The 14,714-nt window shown below is 48.0% G+C and overlaps 1 protein-coding gene across 3 annotated transcripts in view; it reads right to left on the reverse strand.

Annotated features, from left to right (window-relative positions):
• Positions 1-14,714, reverse strand: part of ZC2HC1A (zinc finger C2HC-type containing 1A) — a 174,003-nt gene that overhangs the window by 75,052 nt on the left and 84,237 nt on the right. The window lies entirely within an intron of this gene.

Consider the following 14,714-nt stretch of genomic DNA (forward strand, 5'->3'; position numbering starts at 1 on the left):
TCAAATCTTAGGCAAAAGGACAGTTTGCTGAATCTATAGACCAGACTTTTAATGTCAGCAATTGTTTTGTCTGTGGGACTGGTATGGGAGAACAGTGGCTATGAACACGGCTGGATATGCTAGACCTGCCTTCACAGAACCTCTCTTTCACGTCAGCCCCATGACTTCCACTGTGGGCCTTGCGGACTTACATTATTGTATCTTCAAGTTACCAGGACCTCCTCTTCAGCACCTGCTCCATGGAACTTCCTACACCTGATGGCCAGCTCCTGATGGTTGATATTGACTCTGTGGCCTGTTTGCTTACCCTTGCCTGCCTGCTCACCGGAAGGTTACATGTGTACTTGGATCCATCCCAGCTCCTTTCTGCTACTGCTGCCCGACGGCGAACGCCTGGGAGCCCTTGTGTTCGACACCAGGGGTCGCCAAAAGCAGTTAGCACTCTCCACCCCATACAGATTGGAAAATGGGGTGACAACTAGCCTGTTGAACGGATCATTGCTGCTTATGGGCCTGCTACGTGGGTCAAAGATGGCTCTTGGGGTTGTCGGACCCCAAACTACCTGCTCAACTGCATACTTCACTTGCAGGCTTTTCTTGAACTTTTTTACTGCCATGTACCAGAATCGCCTGTCTCTAGATTACTTGCTGGCTGCGGAAGGTGGCGTCTGTGGCAAGTTCCACCTTTCTAACTACTGCCTTGACCTTGATGATGATGGTACCGTGCTCGAGGAAGATGTGGACCGCATCACCACACTGGCTCATGTTCCTTTCTGAACCTGGCATGGCCTCCCTGCTGACTGACTCTTTCGCTCTTAGCTGCCTGCCTTGCCTGGTTCCTGTGATTCCATGTTATTGTCAACTCTGCTGTTCCTCGCTCAACTGTAGCCCTGGCTAGTACCTACCAGTCCCTACCACAGATCCCCGACCTTCCCGGCAGCTTTGACCCCCATGTCTATATTTGCTGTTCTTGGTGATTTGTACATGTGAAGGAATTATTTATTATTTATACTTCTTTTCTTTATATATATGTGATCTCAGACACCTTAGCGGAGTACCTTTCCCTCCACGCTGCTGCTGTACGATTATGACGTCATCTTCATGACGTAAGGGGGGATTGTAAGGGTATATTCTTTATAAGATTAGTTTGCTATACAAGAAATCACAAAAAACCATTGTCTCTTTTTGTTATCTGTAATTATGACTATGTGTACTGGTTGTGGAATTTCCTTCCCCCCTCCCTGTTTTTTATGAGAAACGAAACTTTCTTTTCTTCATAAGCTACACTCATTATTAGCTTGTGACTGGGCATGTACAAAGGGGGGGAGGGACTATAAATATGTGATGTTGGTCTGAATAAAGAACTACTAAGAACTACTAAGGGTAGAAATAAACAGCGACTTTTCCCAATGCCCCTTCTGCTGCATACTATTCTATAGATTCCATGATTTTGATGTGAAAAGATGATTTGTGCCAAACCGCTGCTCCTGTGACCAGTTCTCAACAGGTGGGTGATTTTGTAATATATTGGGCAGAGTAGTTGTAATCTGGAGTTGTCTTGCATTGGTATCCATGTTTCAGTTAGGAATAGTAAGCCGGAGTAGTTGCCTTGAGAGATTAGAGAAACTGGGCCTCTTCTCCCTTGAAGAGAGGAGACAGAGGGGACATGATCAAAACATTCAAGATAATGAAGGGAATAGACTTAGTAGATAAAGACAGATTGTTCACCTGCTCCAAGGTAGAGAGAACGAGAGGGCGTTTCTAAAGTTAAAAGGGGATAGATTCCGTACAAACATAAGGAAGTTCTTCTTTACCCAGAGAGTTGTAGAAATCTGGAACGTTCTTCTGGAGGCTGTTGTAGGGGAAAACACCCTCCAGGGATTCAAGACAAAGTTAGACAAGACGGGAACTCCCCGCAGCCATTTGCTATGAGTGATCTGCACGGAACAGGAGTGTAGAAAGATCGCTCCTGCCCCGAAAGCCCGCTAGACCACCAGGTAAGGTCTGGGATGCCATGAGGATGGCAGGGAAGGTCCAGAATGCAGCTTTATTAAAAAATTTAAAAAAAATTTGTGAATAACCAAATCCGTCAATACTGAATCCGCGAATTCGGAGGGCTCACTGTATACAGAACAGATCAGAAAGACACCTTCTTGCTCACATGCAAAAGGGAAAACTGAAGAAGGCATTAGAGCTTTCTGGAGGAGGGGTTGAAAACCTGGAATGGATTCCTTCTGCATGGCTCGTGAGCTTAGAAAGAATACCCTACTGTCCAGAATGACATACCTATTGCACTAGAAAAACAAATTTATTGTAATATAAAACAAGAGGGCCATGTTTTGACTTCAGGCCAGGTGTAATCTATCACATACTGAGAACACACACAGAAAACAACTCAGTCAAGCAGTACAACAAAAACTCATTTATTATAATTAAGTAAAAAATGTAATGATAAATATTAAAACTACTACTTATTTCTATAACATTACTAGACATAAACTGTACATAAAATACCATTTTACACTTACGGACTCCTTTAGCAGGTGCTGGCAATAACATTTAAAAAAGAGATAGGGCACTCACTAGATCAGAGGTGCCCAAAACGTCAATCGCAATTTACCAGTCAATCACAAAGGCAACACTGGTAGATTACAGAGCCAGTGTTCTCCCTAGCATCTTTAGCATTACCCCCATGGCCACTGTCTCACTTTTAAAGTAATTACGGCAGCCTGCAGAGTAAACCTAGCAGGCTGCCGTCAGCCTCCAAAGCACGTTAGCCTCTGCCATAGTCCCACCCCTGATGTCAGAGGAGGTGCGGAACTGCCGCAGAGGGAATGTGCTACATAGGCCGATGGCAGCCTGCTAGGTTTGCTCTGCAGGCTGCCGTAACTAACTTTAAAATGTGGTAGTTAGGCCCAGAGGGAAGAATGGAGGCTAGAACTGACAGTTGCAATCCTGCTTGATGAGCCAGTCTGAAGTCCTGACAGTCACTATGTGCAGGAATCATCAGAGGTAAGGCCCCACACATTGGGGTAAGGTTGTGACCGTCGCGAGGGCCCCTGCGGGATGGTGGTTGCCTTAGAGAAGCTGGATTGGGTGGGGAGAGAGACAAAAGGACCTTGAGGAGGGTTAGGAAAGCAGACGAACCAAAAGGGAAGAGAGGGCAGATGCTGGATTAGAGGGGGTAGAGTGGTGAAACACCCTGAACTGAGGAGAGAGAGATGCCAGGACCTGGGGAGGGGGAAGACAAAGAGAGTGAGAGAGATAGAAAGACCTGGATCAAAGGGGAGCCAGAAGAGAGAGGGAGTAGATGTGGACTATGGGAGGTGTAGACAGAAGAGACAGAGGGGAAGAGATCCTGAGGAAGAACAAAGAGGAGGGAGAGAGAGAGAGACATGTTGCCAATAGGGGTGGAGGAGAGAGGAAGAAAAGTTGAACTCCTGGAGGGACAGAGAGATATGTTGGTTGGGGAATGGAACGGAGGTCTGGAGGACAAAAGAGGTGCACTCGGTATATATATATAAATAAATATGGGGGTCTTTTACTAAGGCATGCTAGCCAATTTAGCGCATGCTAAGCCATAGAATATAATGGGCGCATTAGCACTTAGCGCGCCTTAGTAAAAGAGGGGGTATATGTTTAGTATTTTTATTGTTGGTAGATCATTTTGATTTGGTCATTTTAAAAGTAGCTTGCAAGCCAAAAAACTGTGAGCACCCCTGCACTAGATGTTAAAAGCAAAAACTTTGATGTGTGGTTAGTGCAAAGCCCTTACAATAAATGTAAGGAGAAATTAGGTTCTTATCTGTTAATTTTCTTTCTTTTAGAATCTCCAGACTGGTACAGTTCACTGATGGGTAATAATTCACCATGATCAACAGGTGGAGAAAGACAAAACTTTGGCTGTAATACTAATAGCTGTGCTTCCTCTAGTCTAACCAGTCTGCCAAATAGCCAAGCAGAACTAAGAAGTGCTAATTATAACAACAACACTCCTAACAGGAGTAACAACTAACATAGAGCAATACTGTTAGAAAATGCATAGTAGAAGCACCTTCAGCAAAATGTCCCCACAGCTACGCCAGCTGAGCCAAAGCCACTGTTCTTTTGATCTCCCCGACCCTATAAAAATACTAGAACCCGCAGAAAACACACACTCTTCACGCAAATCCCGTAAGAACAACAGACAGACAGGGTGGGGAGTCTAAAAGAAAGAAAATTAGCAGGTAAGAACCTAATTTCTCCTTCTTTAGCATCGCTCTAGACCAGTACAGTTCACAGATGAGATGTACCAAAGCAGTACCCATCATGTGTGGTACCTCCGGAGGGCTGGCGCCAGAACATGCTCACCAAACACTGCATCCGACGTGCCTGGATGTCCACATGGTAGTGTCGCACAAATGAATGCAAAGACGACCAAACCAAGGCCTTCCAGATATCCATTGAAGGTACCATTGAAGACTCAGCCCAAGAAGCTGCCTGACCCAGAGTGGAATGAGCCTTGAGAAAATCCGGAACAGGCTTCTTCTGAAGAAAATAGGTGGAAGCGATAGTGTTTTTGATCCAGCGCTTAATGGTAGCCTTGGAAGCACCATACCCCTTACCTGCTAAGAGGACAAAAAGATGATCCGACTTCTGGCACTCCTGGGTCTGCTGAACATAAGAGCGAAGGACCCGATAGACATCCAACTTGCGCAATTGCCTCTGTTCCGTAGAGCGGAGTGGTTGACATGAAAAGGCAAAACCACCTTCAGCAGAAAGGAAGGAACAGGACACAGCACCACCTGCTCCCTAGAAAACTCCAGGAAGGAAGGCCTACAAGAGAAGGCCTGCAGCTCAGAAATGCATCTCACAGAAGTAATGGTCACAAGGAAAACCGCCTTGAGAGTAAAGTCCTTCAATGAGCAGGAACCCAAGGGCTCAAAAGGGAGGGCACACTAGCACAGACAGGACCAGATTGAGATCCCAGGCTGGAACCAAAGGCCACACTGGAGGTCAAAGCAATTTAGCCACTCTCAAAAAGCAAATCATGACCAGAAAAGAAATTAAACGCTTATCCTGCAGCAAACTGCGAAACGCAGACAAAGCTGCAAGCTGAACCAAGAGAGAAGACCAGGCCAGGTCCTTATCCAGGCCATTCTGCAAGAACTCCATGATGCACATAAGCTCGAGAAGTGGAAAACCTCCGGGACCCTAAGAGAGTTGAGATCACTTTATCTGATTAACCTTTCATACCTCTAGAGGTGTTCCCTCTCAAGAGCCAAGCCATAAGACAAAAGGGACCCGGATCGAACATTGGAATAGGGCCCTGAGTCAGAAGGTCAGGCGAGAGGGGCAGTGGAAGAGAATCTACCACAAGAAGACAAACCAGATCCACATACCACAGGTGCCTGGGCCAGTCTGGAGCCACTGGGATCACACGGCCTGGGTGCCGAGCAATGCCCACCATCGACCACGGAAGAAACACGTACATGAAGTCCGCCTTCAGCCAAGGCTGTATCAGAGCATCCATCCCCTTGGCCTTACCATCCCTGTGCTGACTGAAGAAATGTGGCGCTTTGGCATCGACATTTGTGGCCATCAGGTCCATGACCGGCGGCCCCCAAGACTACACAATCAACTCAAAGGCTGCGAGACTGAGACACCATACTCCAGGATCTAGCCATGAGCACAGCAGTCTCCTGCACCACCAGACAATTCCTGGTTCCCCACTGATGATTGACATAAGCTACGGCCGTGGCATTTTCCAAGAGAACCCGAACAGACTTGCCCGTCAACATCGTCTGGATTGCTAGCCTCACCAGCCAGATGGCTCTGGTCTCCAGAACACTGATCGACCAAGATGACTCCTGCAGAAACTAGCTGCCCTGAGCTGAGCGACCGGGACACTGAGCTAATCAACCGAGAAGACTGGCGTCCGTGAGAAGAACTATCCACTGGGGCTGATCCAGACTCACTCCCTGCACCAGATTGGAAGACTGTAGCCACCAACGGAGACTACGACAAACTAACCCCCGAAGAGGTACGGGACAGTCCAGATCGTGCACCTGGGGCGACCACCGCTGAAGCAGATCATGCTGAAGCGGGCACATGTAAGTCCAGGCCCACCAAACTACGTCTAGGAAAGCCACCATCGATCCCAGGACCTGGAGAAAACCCTGAGCCCGAGGCGAAGGCAAATCTGCGACTGCAACTTGATCACTCAGGTCTCCTGCTAGTGTCAAAAAGAACCCAAAGGTACTCCAGGCACTGAGATGAAGCCAACCGGCTCCTGAACTTGTTGACTACCCATCCCAGTGACTGCAGGAACCTGAGCCATAACCTGGGCGCTCTAATGAAATGACTTTGCTTGGATCAACCAGTCGTCCAGATAGGGGTGAACCAGAATGCCCTCCTTGCACAAGGCCGACGCCACAACCACCATAATCTTGGTGAACATCTGAGTAAGCATGGCCAGGCCAAAGGGAAGCACCCAAGATCGCAAAGCGAAGGAACCGATGGGACGCCCAAATCAGAACATGCACTCACCAAGTGAAAAACCTATCTGGCATATTCCCTCCCCCCCTCTAACCCAAACCCAAAACCACTCCCTACATTCACCCTCTCACCCCGATGCAAAACTCCAAACAAGACAAATAATATAAAAGTAAGATTACTAGTGCGCATGGGTCCCCGAGACCCAGGTCTATCACAGTATCAGCTATCCATTATAGTGTAGTACAGAACTACTGTAGAAATGCACCTCCCTAGTATCATATTAGAATCACGATTTCTCTCCTATGTTCGAATTCATGGATAACAAGAAACCCTGCACTGCTTCAACAGTCTCATAAGTCACCCATTTCCCCACATTAAAAATCTTCAGTATTGCACGGTAAAGCAACATGAATCGAATCTGTTTTTCCATCAAAGTAGCACAGATCGGATGGAATTTTCAGCAGCGATCTTAAGAACATAAGATTTGCTGCTGTTGGGTCAGACCAGTTGTCCATTGTGCCCAGCAGTCAGCTCACGCGTTGGCCCTTAGGTCATAGACCAGTGCACTATTAGAGTCTAGCCTTACCTGCGTATGTTCTGGTCCAGCACCAACTTATCTAACCTTTTCTTGAATCCTTGTAGGGTGCTTTCCCCTATAACAGCCTCTGGAAGAGAGTTCCAGATTTCTACAACTCTCTGGGTGAAGAAAAACTTCCTTACGTTTGTACGGAGTCTATCCCCTTTTATCTTTAGAGAGTGCCCTCTTGTTCTCTCCACCTTGGAGAGGGTGAACAATCTCTCCTTCTCTACTAAATCAATTCCTTTCAATATCTTGAATGTTTTGATCATGTCCCCTCTCAGCCTCCTCTTCTCAAGGGAGAAGAGGCCCAGTTTCTCTAGCCTCTCATTGTACGGCAACACCTCCAGTCCCTTAACCATTTTTGTCGCTCTTCTCTGGACCCTTTTGAGTAGTACTATGTCCTTTTTCATGTACGGCAACCAGGGTTAGATGCAGTACTCCAGATGGGGGCGCACCATGGCCTGGTACAACAGCATGATAACCTTCTCCGATCTGTTTGTGATCCCCTTCTTAATCATTCCTAGCATTCTGTTCACCATTTTTGCTGCCACCGCACATTGTGCAGACGGTTTCATTGTTTTGTCTACAAGTACCGTATTTTCTCGCATATAACGCGCGCGTTATACGTGGTTTTTACGTACCGCGCATACCATTGCGCGTTATACGCGTGAGCGCGTTGTACAAAATTTTTTTTACATAGTTCCCCACCCCGACGTCCGATTCACCCCCCCCGCAGGACCGCTCGCACCCCCACCCCGAAGGACCGCTTGCACGCACTCCCACCCGCACCCCCACCCTGAAGGACCGCTCGCAACCCCACAGCCTCCCGACCCCCCCATCATGTAGAAGCTCCTACCGGTGTCCTGCTGCTTCCTCTTGGCGGTCCCGACACCCGACACGATCGGGGCAAGAGGGAGCTCAAGCCCTCTTGCCCCAGCCAACCGCGGCACCCCCGACACGATCGGGGCAAGAGGGAGCTCAAGCCATCTTGCCCCCCCCCCCGACACGATCGGGGCAAAAGGGAACCCAAGCTCTCTTGCCCCGCCGACTCCCCAACTCCCCGACAATATCGGGCCAGGAGGGAGCCCAAGTCCTCCTGGCCCTGGCGACCCCCCCCCCCGCTAGTTGTTCGGGCCAGGAGTGAGCCCAAACCCTCCTGGCCATGGCGACCCCCTACCCCCACCCCGCACTACATTACGGGCAGGAGGGATCCCAGGCTCTCCTGCCCTTGACGCAAACCCCATCCCCCCAACGACCGCCCCCCCCCAAGAACCTCCGACCGCCCCCCCAGCCGACCCACGACACCCCTACCCCCCTTCCCCGTACCTTTGTGTAGTTGGCCGGACAGACGGGATTCAAACTCGCCTGTCCGGCAGGCAGCCAACGACGGAATGAGGCCGGATTGGCCCATCCGTCCCAAAGCTCCGCCTACTGGTGGGGGCCTAAGGCACCTGGGCCAATCAGAATAGGCCCGGGAGCCTTAGGTCCTACCTGGGGGCGGGGCCTGAGGCACATGGGCCCAACCTGACCATGTGCCCAAGGCCACGCCCCCAGGAGGGACCTAAGGCTCCTGGGCCTATTCTGATTGGCCCAGGCGCCTTAGGCCCCACCAGTAGGCGGAGCTTTGGGACGGATGGGCCAATCCGGCCTCATTCCGTCGTTGGCTCCCGTCTGTCCAGCCAACTACACAAAGGTACGGGGAAGGGGGGTGGGGGTGTCGGCCAGGGGGGTCGCGGGTCAGCTGGGGGGGCGGTTGGAAGTTCTTGGGGGGGGCGGTCGTTGGGTGGAGGGGGGTTTGTGTCGAGGGCAGGAGGGCCTGGAATCCCTCCTGCCCGTAATGTAGTGCGGGGTGGGGGTAGGGGGGTCGCCGTGGCCAGGAGGGTTTGGGCTCCCTCCTGGCCCGAACAACTAGCGGGGGGGGGGGGTCGCCAGGGCCAGGAGGACTTGGGCTCCCTCCTGGCCCGAACAACTAGCGGGGGGGGGGGGGCGCCAGGGCCAGGAGGACTTGGGCTCCCTCCTGGCCCGATATTGTCGGGGAGTTGGGGAGTCGGCGGGGCAAGAGGGCTTGGGCTCCCTTTTGCCCCGATCGTGTCGGGGAGTCGGGGGGGGGCAAGAGGGCTTGAGCTCCCTCTTGCCCCGATCGTGTCGGGGGTGCCGCGGTTGGCTGGGGTAAGAGGGCTTGAGCTCCCTCTTGCCTCGATCGTGTCGGGGGTGCCGCGGTTGGCTGGGGCAAGAGGGCTTGAGCTCCCTCTTGCCCCGATCCTGTCGGGGAGTCGGGACCGCCAAGAGGAAGCAGCAGGACACCGGTAGGAGCTTCTACATGATGGGGGGGTCGGGAGGCTGTGGGGGTGCGAGCGGTCCTTCAGGATGGGGGTGCGGGTGCGGGTGGGAGTGCGTGCGAGCGGTCCTTCGGGGTGGGGGTGCGTGCGAGCGGTCCTTCGGGGTGGGGGTGCGAGCGGTCCTGCGGGGGGAGGGTGAATCGGACGTCGGGGGGGGCATCAGGCTTTCAGGGTGGGGACAGGACTTCAAGAGGGAGAGGAGAGTCGGGGCAGGCGAAAGGAGAGTCGGGGTGGCCAGAGGAGAGTCGGGGCGGGCGAAAGGAGAGTTGGGCGGCAATGGGAGAGTCGGGCAGCATGCGCGGTATACGGGTGTGCGCGGTATATAAAAATTTCTGTACATAAATTTGTGTTTTTCGCGCGCTATACCCATGTGCGCGTTTTACACGGGTGCGTGTTATCTACGTGAAAATACGGTACTCCCAAGTCTCTTTCCTGGAGGCTCTCTCCGAGTACAGCACCGGACATCCTGTATTCGTGCATATGATTTTTGTTATTGACATGCATCACCTTGCACTTATCCACGTTGAACCTCATTTGCCATTTGCGGCCCATTCTTTGAGTGTGTTTATGTCTTGTTGTAGGTCTTCATAAGGAGAGTAGTCTTGGGAAGATTTTAACCAGAGATCTCTCATACATGAGTGTATCATGCTTTTCTTTAAATTCCTGGAGAATCTCCATCTTATTAACATAATTTAAGAGCTTGGCGATCATAATTTTCGCATGTTTGTTATCATCTCGTTGACAACCTACCCAGTGGGCTCTTTCGATACAAACAGGGCCTCCTCTGGTAGGCAATGAAAACTCCTGTGCAAGCCAGGCTTCCAGTTTTGTAGCCAGGGTTCGGTCACCAAGATGTTCCGGGAGGCCCACAAGTCTTAAATTGCATCTACGAGAGTGATTTTCCAAATCGTCAAGCTTGTCAACATAGTCCTTAAGTTGTTTCTACAAGTGTTGAACCTGGGGGGAAACTGCAGTCTCGGCATCTTCCAAAGCAGACACCCTCTTTTCAAATTCATCAATTCTAATCGTTGTTTCAACCAGCAAAGTTTCCAAGTGTGTAATTTGAGTAGAAAGATATTTGAATTTAGGCTCCAACGCAGTTACCACAGCCAATGTTAAGTTGTTCCCACTGCAATGGTGAAAACTGTACCATGGCATCATCCGCAGCATGCAGCGCCATTTTGTCCTTGAGAGCGCAACCCTTTTCTTTATCTTTCTTGGAGGGTTTAGTCGCCATCTGTGCTGCCGAACGAGCCAGATATCTGTTCATAAAGAGGTTAGTAGGGTGACCACCACTCAAAAGGGAGCCGATTCTGTACAAATATAGCGATCCAGCCTGCAGGGACCCAAGAGCTCAGCTAAAGCATGTCCGCTTGGTTCAATGCATCACATGATCTCTCTATCTCTTTTTAAGGACAAATTTAAAAAACACGCAAGATTTGTATGTGGCTACAGTAGTGTAAATTTAAAGCCTCTTATTGACAGCATAAATATCAAGCGTGACTGTTATGAATTTCTAACTTCTTGTTTAAAGTTAAAAATATTAGCCAATGCATCCCATCAATACATGTGATGTATTTACCAAACTTTTACTTGGATACAGTTAATTAGCAGTGCCAGGGTGTAACTAAAATTCAGTATGAACAAACAGTAAATATGCAGCAATCTACTGTTTCTTAAGAAACTTTTGCTCAGAAACTGAAAGACTCCAGTAAAGATTTTTAATATACTAACTTATATTGGATGTTAAAAAATCTGTTTTCCTTACCTCTCTCGGCATCTCTAGGTTAAAAAAAGAATGAGAAAGCCAAGCATGCTCAATTTATATCAAATCCGAGCTTCCCATCAATAGTATTACTACTATCTCTGTGACAGAGACTATGGAACCTTGCCCCTTCCTTGGATTAGTTCAACTCTTCAGACAGGTTTTCTGGAGGAACCTCAAGCACTCCCCCTCCTGGCCAGCTGGAAGAAAGGCAAGGACAGCTCAAAAAGTGAAACAGCTTCAGGAGAGAAGAGGAAAGTGCCAAACCAGAAAGTAGAGGAGGAGAGTTTAAAATGAAGAGTCAGAATCAGAACCAGGGGTGCCAGAGTGAAGGAAGGACATGGAGGATCAGGAGATAACTGTAATTTATTCACAACTGAGGAGAACCCACTGAACTGAAGTTTTTTTGCTTGCACAGGAATAAGTAAAAAGGCTGCATCTTAAAACTCTCTCAGAGGCGGGGTGCACAAACTGTGCTCCTGGCTGGACACAAAGGACTGTTACCCAGAATTCTAGACTGCCTAAACTAAACTGAGAGGGACAGTGTATTTTGGGAAAGCAGCTGGTTTCTGTGAGGGGAGATCTGTGAGGAAAACAGAACTCTAATTCTGTGTAAATAAAAGCTTATTCTCCTACATCCCCAGGCTGCTTGTTAGCTTTGTGTGACTATTGTTTGGGTAACCAGGCTAAGGCTGTTACACTATCACATTGAAATCTAAAAAAATAATAAATTTCCTTGCAGTTATCCTAGCTCACCCCCCTTTTACAAGCTGCAGTAGAGATTTCTACAGCAGCCCGGAGCACTAAATGTTCTGATGCTCATAAGACTTCTATGAGTGTCAGAGCATTTAGCCCCCCAGGACGTGGTAGAAACCTCTACCGCAGCTTAGCAAAAGAAAGCCTTTAAATATTTTAAATGGAAACATGAGCATAACATGATAACAAACAGTAACAAAATAAAGTAAAACAAATGAATTTGAGAATCGCTTCTTGATGATGTAGCAATTCACTGTTGATGCAAAAAATTAACATCATGTAAACTTCTAAAATGGCTCAATCGCAGTTCGACAGAAAGAGCCCCAATTTAGGTGAGAATAAGACTTAACACTAATAGATTAATAATGTGATTTGTGAGCAACATAAGGAATGAAATAAGACCAAAATGTAAATTGATTGAATGAGGTTTTAAAGTATGGTGAATGCAATATTACTTTTTAATTATATTTTTAATTTTGTGAATCTGATGAACTCAATTACGTAACATGATGCATTACATCACTTGTATAATATTTTTATGAATCTCTATGTACAAATTATTATTATGAATTATTAAAGACAAATGTCAGAAAGTTCTGATTCGCACAGTGGGTGGTGAACACCTGGAACTCTCTCCCAGAAGATGTGGTGGAGAAACCACCATTTTAGGATTTAAGGTAAAATTGGATGCACATCTTCTTGCGGGACACATTGAGGGATACATATGATTAAATTATTCGCCCAGGTACGCCTGGCTGAGCCTCCGCATGTGCGGACCACCGGACTGGATGGATCCCGGGTCTGATCCGGTGCAGACATTTCTTATGTTCTTAAATAAATTCTATCACAATAAATCTGAATGAATCAGATCTATGAATATAATGAATTTGATTTATTCTCTTATTGATTGCGAACAATAATATTACAAGATACCAGATTGTAAATATGTACTTCATGTTTATAAATTATAAAATCACTTCTTAGTCAATTTCATTTTTCAAACCTGCAGGCTATACTGTTAACAAAATTAAAAATGAGACATTGCTACTTAAGTATTAGCATCTGATTAATATCTCCTTCTCTCCAAGGCTTTTGCATTAGAAAAAAAGCAAAGAACTTTAAATCCTCAAATAATTAAAACTCTATAAAATGTTGTACTAATGGAGCCTGCAAATTATTTTTCGTGATATTTCTGATATAGGGGTAGGAAGGCCATACCTGTCATTTAAAGTAAAATTACAGGCAAAGGGCTTTTAGAGATAGGGGACCTTGGCTTTGGCTGCAGAAACCTTTAAATTTCACTTTTGGAGAACCTCCTCTCCCTCCCCCCAATTTTTCCCATAGGTTATAATAGCCTTACTTACTGTGCCATGTGTCTGCCTGCTTCAGCTCAGGGATGCATCTGGGATAAATGGAGAAGACTCTGCCTCACAGATTCTCTAGATGAACTTGGTATTCGGGCTGCCAGTCAGGCTGAGGTCAGACTGAGCCTTAGCCCCTGGAAAACTTTGTGCTGTGAAGGAGGAGAGGACCATGCAGCCAGTCCATTATTAATCTCCGCCAAGCCAGGAAGGAGCCAGACAGCTTACACTGAAGCACCTGATAAATCAGGGATACGGGCAGCTACATACGGAAGGCTCCTGAGCTCATAAAATACAAAAGCAGGCTGGCTAGCTAGGTTTCCCTGAGGGCTGATCCTGCTAGCAACAGAATTCCACAGCACAAGTCTGTCTTCTCCCAGGTAGAAGGCCCCAACAAGTAGGAACCTCTGGGTACCAAGCCTCTCACTGGACCACTTAGAAAAAAAATATTCAAAAATAATAAAACCCCAGAACAAAGCAGAGCAGAAACACATCTAAGCAATTTGATTGCAGAAAAAAAACTGAGGGGGCAGGAACAGCTTCCTAAGGAGGCGTAGTTCAAAAAATAATTGACAGCATTCAGCAAGCAACTTGCAGGTTAACTTTGGTGACACAATGTTTCCAGCCACACTTCAGTTGAAGTTTTTGCACCTACTGCAAAAAAACAAAACAAAACAAAAAAAAACAGAAAAGAGAAAAAGCCCTACCAAAGCTCCTACCTTTTCCTCATCTGCTCAGTAGGTCAAAAGTTGCTAATTTCTTTAATGTATGATCTAACCCTCAGAAGTGTGAGGACTCCAAAAGAGTGATCAGGTCACCTCCTTTTGAAATGGTGGTAAAACAAAACCCCTAGAACAAGCAAGCAAACAAGTTCCTTAAGCAAGAAAAATAAATTAAAGAGTGCCGGAGAGGGGAATTCCCATTTAGATGATGCAGGCAGCTGGGAGGAGTGGGTCTGTGTCCCTCCCGCTCTTCAACTTTGAGGTAAGGGGAGGAGGCGACGCAGACGGTGGCAGGGAGGGGTTTACTTGCCAGTGGGGAAGAATTGGCTTTTCTCCCGCTGTGTGTGGGGGGCAGAGACAGCGATGGGGGGGTTTACTTGCCAGTGGGGAGAGTGAGCATCTCTCCCACTGCAGGGGGGGTTTGGGTCAGCTGCGGTGGGGATTTTAGTGCAATGGGAGAGTGTGGGCATCTCTTCCGCTGCAGGCGAAGGGGGGGTCGCTGCCGTTCTGGGAGGAGGGTGGTGTTTGCTGCCGCTGATGCCGGGAAGGGGTGTTGTGATGCAGCGGAGAGAATGGGCATCTCTCCTGCTGCATCACAACACAGGGGTTTCTAGCAGTCTTGACAATGACCGGCACCCTTGGACCAATCGTTTTTTTTAGCTGCCAAAAGCTAATGCCACTTTTTAAAAAATGGCTTGGCATTTTTTAAGAATC

This window comes from Geotrypetes seraphini, chromosome 2 (genome assembly GCF_902459505.1).
Source record: "Geotrypetes seraphini chromosome 2, aGeoSer1.1, whole genome shotgun sequence".
Classification (NCBI taxonomy): domain Eukaryota; kingdom Metazoa; phylum Chordata; class Amphibia; order Gymnophiona; family Dermophiidae; genus Geotrypetes; species Geotrypetes seraphini.